Below are 8412 nucleotides of genomic sequence, written 5' to 3' on the forward strand. Positions count from 1 at the left end.
TCCTGCCAAACAGCCTGTTCTGTGCAAGCAGTGCGTCACCAGCCATTTTTAGTACTTTGCACACACTTTACATAATTAAGTTATAAATATGTAACAAAAAAAAAAAAAAAATCCAATAGGTCTCTGGGTAAAAATGTCTATGAAGATAGGAAAAAGGATTAACCATGGCTATGCATGAACTAATTCCCATACATTTATTTTAAAAAGCATGGGCACAGAAACTCACTTCTAAGCTGCACTTATTATCACAGCTGATTATGACCTAATGTAAGGGAGTGCCATTTTTTGTCTTGCCCTCCCCTCTGAAGAGGTTTCCACTACTGCATGAAGCTCTGTGTTGTGCTGCGTGGTCGGGCAGATTGGTGCTGCACAGATTCCTGAGACATCAGACATTCTGGTGATGGTGGGGCCAGTGGCTGCAGCCTGCGTCTCACACATGACCTCCTCAAGGTCAGCAGGTCAGATCCTGCGATAATCCTGTTCACATAGTTGGATGGCATGCATACATTTGTCCTTTTCTTAAGTCAATGTGTTTGAATTTGTGTTAAGTTTCCATTTGATGTTTTCAGCTTTTGTGATTCACAATTTATTTTGCATACATGCAGCCATGTGTTGTATAACTTGAGCACGTGCCCACACACATTCTAATGTGTGTGTGTGCACAAGGATAAGTGTACCTCAGTTTAGAAGGTGCCCACCTGCAGTAGGTCTTCAGAGAGCATTACTGTCAACTAGAGAAGCAAGAAACAGGAGAGAGAAGAGATGAAAAAGACAACAGAGAGGTCTCACTCCACCCCCAGACATTGTTTTTTCAAGCTTTTCTCATCATATTGAGGAAGAAGGAACAATGCATAGCACACACGCTCACTTGGAGTTTTCACTCCGTGAGCAGAACAGTCAGCTCTTTCAGAAAAAGAAGAGGGAGAAAAATCAAAGAGCAGAGAGGCGAGGAAAAGGAGGGATGGGGTGAAAGATATGGACAACAGGGGAGATAAAGTACCTCATCCAGAGAGGCTTTACTTTTCTTTTCTTTCTAGTGTGATGCAAAACATGCATGAACACGACTTGAGCTAGAGGCGGCTTTTATGTAGTCTCTCTTTAGCCTTCTTGTCTTACATTTGCCAGCTAGGTTTCACAGAGTGAGATGGAACAAGAAATGGGAAAGTATATAGAATAAATGGCTGCCTTTTATATTTTTTAATCTTGTGACTATACTAAGCCATGCTAAATGTACAAATCTCTCTCTCTCTCTCTCTCTCTCTCTCTCTCTCTCACACACACACACACACACACACACACACACACACACACACACACACACACACACACACACACACACACACACACACACACACACACACACACACACAAACCCTACTGCAGTTGTTGGGAAGGAATGTTTCTCTAATATATCTAATGGCAGTTGGGATGATTGATCAGGTGGTAAAGAGACTAAAGGCATCATAGAGTCTACAGTCAGGGTGCATGCTTACATTTGTGCATGCATGTGCAGAATGCATGTCACACATGTGTGTGTGCAACCAGCATTTGTGTGTGTGTGTCTGTTTGCAGGTGTAAATTCCTTGTACATACTGTACATGTGTGTTAGTATGGCTTTACAGCAATGGAGACACCAGGACACTTGGCACCACACTGACATGACCCAGCAATCGACCCTACATGTCAGTGACATGAAAGATGAGGCATAGAAGAGGGAGTGCAAGAGGGAGTGAGAAAAAACTGAATCCAACTTAAGCTTATTCTTGTACTGTACTGTACCTGCATACTCTATATGTTTTTAATCTCATCAAAATAGTCAAACTAAAACACAGATACAGCAGGCAGCATGTTCCTTTACTCAAATTAATTTTTACACTCCATAAGACACTGTAGATGTTTGCTCTTCACAAAAGTGACCTCTTTGAACCTTCACAGCTTTCGCAGAGAGGAGGGAACAGCTAAAGACAACTTCACTTGTGAAACAAACTACAAGAAGAAACATGATATGTATGCATTTCCCCCTTGGGAACTGGCCAATGATGAAGCATTTCGATGCTTCAGTTCTTACTGGCTGCAATATGCTTCTGTGTACATTATACTTCTCTACTGGTAAGCCCTTCCCTTCCTTGTATTTCCACGTTTTTCTACTCAGTTTTTTTTTCTAAAAGAAATATTTGTTGGCCATGTTGAATTCAAGCTTAAATAAACTTCAATAGGCTTGGGACGTTGGCTCAAAGCCACTGGGCTTATGTACTATTTGCATTTAACTCCTTCTACAGGGGAGCAGTACTTTCATTCAGATGCTATCTGTCCATCCATGCACATGATAATGTTGCTGTGCCCTCATGATATACTGGAAAACTACTGGCTTGTGTGTCAATTTTTAAATTGTTTTTAAGCCCTGTTATTTCTGATCCCTTGGGTGGTGCAGTAGGTCAACTAGCCAGTCTATTTGGCCTTCAGCTGAATGCATGCATCTTATGGAGGCAAACATGCTAGGAAAGCTTAAATCTTTCATTCAAACACAATTAAAACATTGCAGTCAGACTAAGAAAAATGTCTGAAAAACATGGCCAAAATATTAAGATGAACATGAAGATTTATAGAAGTAAAATCCTGTTTATATGTGAAAACAGCTTCCTATCACAGAGTGCATGGAAACCTTCAAAGTACTAAAAAATGATAGGAGAAGGCATGTTTCTTCACCAAAATGTTTGACATAGTGTAGCTCAGTATTCCTGTGTGGCATGCTCACTTGTCTCCCATACCTCACATGTTAGCCAACATCTATCAAGGTTTAAAGATAGCAGGGCCTGGGGTGAGGAGGCAGTCAGGGAGGCACACAATAATAGGAAGGGAGAGCTGCACCAGTACAGCCAGTATTGATACCTGTTGGCATTTTTAAACCATTAAGGGATTCATAGGGTGTGGGGGGTCTACAGGAGTGCAACTGGGGTGTGAAAAGCTCACCAGAGCACCAGCCCCTAACGTTCACCCTGACCTTCCACACTTTACCTGTGCTATAACTTACTCTGGCGCTGTCTTGTTTGGTTTTCCAGTCAGCTCCTGACTTCCTCAGACTCCCTCCAGTAAAAGGAAGCATGGAAACTAAATAAATCTGCTGCTCTTCCTCAAAGTATACTTCTGTTTGTGGAGGAAATGAGATGAGGATCCCAGTGAAGTCAGTCAGATTTCCACAAACACTGCTGCTGTATTCTACACAAATAGTCAGAGAGGAGCTCCCACATTCAGATTTAGTTTTTATGTGTTTACACATCGGTTGATAAAAATCATTTTGCAACAGAAGGCTGAATGTACAGAGTTTAGGGATATTTAAACAGTGTGGTTAACTGTAAGATGGAAGTGTATAATTATATTTAGGGTTAACAAAAAAGAAAGCACTTTACAATGCATCTAGTTGTCCACTAGACACCTGTTCAGTGGGATTCATTTTATCATTATTGTCATTCTATTAATTATTTTCTTGCTAAATCTACAACTGTAATTTTGAATATCCATATGTACATTTTACACAAGGTACAATTTTAAACCTAATAATTGTAGGTTTCCTATCAGATAAGACTAAGAAAACCAGGAAAAAACTATTAAGCTATTTTGATGCTATAATTAGGGTTTTGGTATTTCTGGTCAATAAAACAAGATAAATTACTGTATGAAAATAGCTGCTACTGAAGTTTTTCTTGATTAATTAATTAATTAATCAACTAATTGCCTAATAATTTCAGAACTACAGTTCAAGATACCTTCCTGTTAACCTACTATGTAGTTAATCTTTTTCTACCTTTCACACAGCAGTGATGTGTGCTTGGGATCAATAAGCCTATGTGCACGCTGGCACATAAATGGTTATTACCCAATATGGGATAATAATATCCAATAAGAGAAATGTACTCGGTGTTTTAAATTTTTCTTTCAGATAGTAAGCTTCACTCTTAGGCGTAATGAGAGCAACACACTTTCTCACACCAGGGAGACACATAAACTCAGGAATCACACATCCTTCTTTCAGTTACACCTGACACAGAACCACTCAATGCAAAGAGGAGACAATGTTTCATGACTGGTTATCTTGCGCCATCTATAGGTCACAGAGGTTAGTTCTCCGATTTCCTGCACACTTAATAGCAGACTTTGCCCATCTTCTCTTTTTGTGCACCATCAATAATATATTTCAATAGTCCGCTCCAGTATTCAGTAGTGCTAATTAGGTTTCACCTGAATGGGTGCAAAGCATGAGTCTGTCTTTCCATTTCTCTGTCAATATTTTGTTTGAAAATGAGAGACAGCATTCATGCTGAGTCTTCCTGGCCACCACTCCCACCCTGAGTAGTTAGCAGCTTCACAGCAAGATTGAACTTTTCCTAAAACATTTACTGAACAAATTGGAAAACTCTAAATAAACCAAAATGAATACCAGCACTGTATTTCCTATAAGACAAAGATTTCTCTGAGAATGTAAAAGCCAACACTTTGTCTATTGTGTGCTCCATTCAGCAGTAAAGTTCCATATGTCTACATTTATGTTTTCCCAGTCTGAATAATTTTGGATTTGTTTTCTGTGTTAACGACAAGCAAGGGGAAATAACAAGAGAGAGGGAGGAGAAAAGGTCAAGCCATGAAGGGGCTCCTAATACTTTGCTTCTCTCCACTGCTAATATTAAAACTTGCTCTTTTACCCTAAAGTATGTTTTGACTTGCCTTTTTTAATAAACCCTGATAATGTGTCACATTCAGACTGTTCATGAGGAAAATTGGGATCACTTGCTCGCTCAGTCTCTCCTTACCTCTCTCTCCATCTTGCCATTCCTTTCCTCCATCCATGTGCCAAAGTAGAGGCTTAATAAAACCATCACTCATTAGGTCTCATTGAGGAGGCCAGCGAACTGAGAGATCCAAGGAAGCTTTTCATTGTACGGAGGAGGGTTCGGTGGATCAGTTGCATGGTGGGAACATTATACCACCGACCTATTGTTTCTGCAACAATTTTAAGATGTGATTAATCATTTCCAATATTTTTTGCCATGCTAGTGGTATGTCTTTGGGGATGGCAGTGACTAAAATATTTCCACGACTACGGACTGCCAATAAATTTAGTGCAGACTTGATTACTTTTGCTCAACTGCCACAATATGGTTCAATTTTAGAATAAAATCTAGTAAAGTAAATTCCCTTTGTATTTAGCCAATAAACTTAACATGGCTTAAGATTTCCTCTTACACTACTGTTTTATACTTCTTTTCAAAAACAAACTGTTATGACTTAACATAACAGAGAAGATTTCACTTTTGATTTAGAACTGTACTTTTGGTGGATGTTGAAATTAATTGCACAAGTGTTTCCAACATATTGTCCAGACAGATTAAGTAATAGAAGAAGTTAAACAACAATTAAATTAGACAACTATTTATATTATTTTTTACCAAGTGTACTTGTAAAAACTAGAAAACTAATTTTTCTGACTTGCCACAGACCAGTTTCTGTTGATTGTTCTACAATGGTCTGGATGTCTTGGGTGTCTAGTAGCCTACAGTAACTGTCTGTAATGTATTAGTGATGTCAGCAGAGAATATGTAAGCAGTAATACTGCATGCTTTATGGCTATTTAGAGTAAACTTTAGTCTAAAATATGGCAGATAAAGTAAATACAACACAGTCAATCATGTCTATTTCCATAGCTGGGAGGAGGGAACTCTACCCAGCTGCACCTGTTTCTCCCTCACTGCTCTCCGTCACACTGTCTTGAGCCCAGCTACAAATTAAAATTCCTCCTTGACAGATTTAGGGAAATCAAAAATCCTAAAAGAAGGTTTTTCCATCCTCCTCTACGATAGGGAAGGCAAGACAATAGTGGGTGACAGGGAGTGAGATCTCACACATTCTTTCTGCTCCGGTAAAATCAAGGTCTTTGCTCTACTGTGAGCCTCAATTAGCATTAAATCACGTTGTTATTATAGGTATGAAATGATGACAGTGCCTGTAATGTTATGTGAGAGAGAGCTGATGTCCTGCCAAACACAGGATGTGTACTAAAAGTGAGTAGAAAACAGAAAAAGTATGTGAAACATTTGGAATTTCATGGTTTTCTGCATTCATTTGTCATAAAATGTGAACTAATCTTCATCTAAGTAATATTAATGTAAATAGTATTAACAAATATAATGTAAAGAGATCCACAAGTACTCATGAATACCCAAGTGAAATTCTTCAGGATAACATGAAAATGTCTTTACAACAGCTGAAACTCTGTAAAAGTTCAGTGATACAACAGGACAATGACCAAAACGCACAACAGAATCACTTCAGAAAAACAAAATCCACAGTAGGTGTGAGAGTATAATAAAAAAACATATCCTGGTTATAGTTATAATTCTGTGGTTTGGAGGCAGTAAGTCACATGTAAATCCATGCTGGTAGGATGAAAGAGCAGGATGTGGAAGTTATCCCACTACACCTGATAGCAAATCAACCTACTGCATGAGCTCTCAAGCTTGGGAGAGAGACACATAGCACAGCTGTGGCAGCACCAAGAGCTTCATAGTTTTGCAAAGAGACTGTGTACACCTTTTGTTTAAAAAGGTGTGAGTAAATGTTAAATCAACAGCATCTCATAAAATGAAGTCTCAGAGCAGGGAGGCACAGGACGAGTGATGATGTGGCTATTTTGATTCTAGTCACATTGCAAGACTCCCTGTCAGAAACAGGCAATAGTTGCAAGATACATATTAGATTTGATCAAATATGACAGTACGTGGTGCAGACTACATGGAAAAAAGAGGAAAAAGGTCTGTATATTCATGATGTCGAGGCAGCCAGTGGTGGTAGGATGTTGGGTTAGAGAAGGAAACAAGGACTGATGTGGGAAGGAGGGAGGGGATGGAAGAAGACATGGAAGGGCTTTCCTAGAATCCCACAGAGTTCCCACAGAGACTACCTCGGCTCCATCAACATTTGTAAATGCGTGTGCAGATGTATGTTTGCCCTTTGTCAAGTGTGTTGAACACAGGCTTTTCCACTCGGTCAACCACAGGCTGTCGACAGAGCAGCTCTCAGCTCATACAGTCATTCCCAGTTAGATTTATTGGCGTGAAGAGGTGTTGATTCCATATAGAAAGAGTGGCCAAAGGTGGATCTATAAGACTTTATATTTAATTTTATGTAGCATGTGCTACAGTATATAACATTCAGTCCATATTTCACACCTAATTGTAGTTTATTGTACACTGCAGACTTGACCTCATATTCCTAGCATGCTGTATAGTATCTGCCATTCAGATGGAAAAGACAGACAGGCTAAAGTACAAAACTGAAGTAAATTAAATCCTGTTCATTTTCACTGGAGCTTTACAAGTTTCTGTTCTCAAACTAGGTTGCATCTTTTACTTAGCTCCTCATCTAAGTGTGAGAATGTAGTTGCTAAAGTTGGATACGAGAGACAAAAAATACGCACATACCATCATTGGGTTTTATCTGTCCCATGAGTACTGGTTGTAGATTCCTGATGTCTTTGGTTTGGTTGCTAAGGAGCAGTTTGCTAAACAACATAAAAATAAAGCAGTGTTACTGGGTCTGGATCTGAGAACATGGGAGGGCAGTGGGGAGATGGGCTAGCAGGCAGGATGTGGTGTTTTTGCTCAGAAGGAGAGGGGTTTCCCCCCCATGCTGTCATTTTTGAATGAGGCTGAATAGAGAAACTGCAGGAACTCAACAGAGTGGCACCGTAAGAGGCTCCATTCCCATCCATCACATAACATCCCTGCCTTTTATGGTCTGAAACTGAGGATTGGCAAGAAAGAGAGGCAGAAGGCAAGACAGAGAAGACTAATGAGGATTCATCTTTCCTCTGTTTGTCATCTTTCTCAAACGTATCCTGTGCATATGATTGGTAGTGTTTGGTTACCAGGTAACAGCCCTTGTTACTGTAATAGGAGGACATATTCAGAACATCCCCTATAATCAAGATCTCAGTTGGAGCCTTCTAAATCAGGCTGATCCCATCACTTACATACATGCCTCAGTCTCACACTGGCATCCACGACAGTGTTTATTTAGAAGGGATCCCAGGTCTCTGAGATGCTGCCAGTCCACTTGGCTCATTCAGATTTATACAAACCAAGTTAATCCAGCTGCTTTACATTGGGCAGAGGCCTGTCTTCCCTCCAATTACCTCGCACACCATTGCTACCACCGCAGCTTTTCTTGGCCAGAGGAAGTGTTTACCCACTGCTAGAATACTGACAAACTCCATACGCCAAGACATACACTCACATACATACACAGACAGAGAGTTAGGAGATATTATTGACAACTAAATGGTAGAGAGGGGTTACATGAAAGAAGACAGTTATGACAACAAAGCTGAAGAACACGAAGAAGAAGGAGGAAGAGGGGAAA

This window comes from Anabas testudineus, chromosome 8 (assembly GCF_900324465.2).
Source record: "Anabas testudineus chromosome 8, fAnaTes1.2, whole genome shotgun sequence".
Classification (NCBI taxonomy): Eukaryota; Metazoa; Chordata; class Actinopteri; order Anabantiformes; family Anabantidae; genus Anabas; species Anabas testudineus.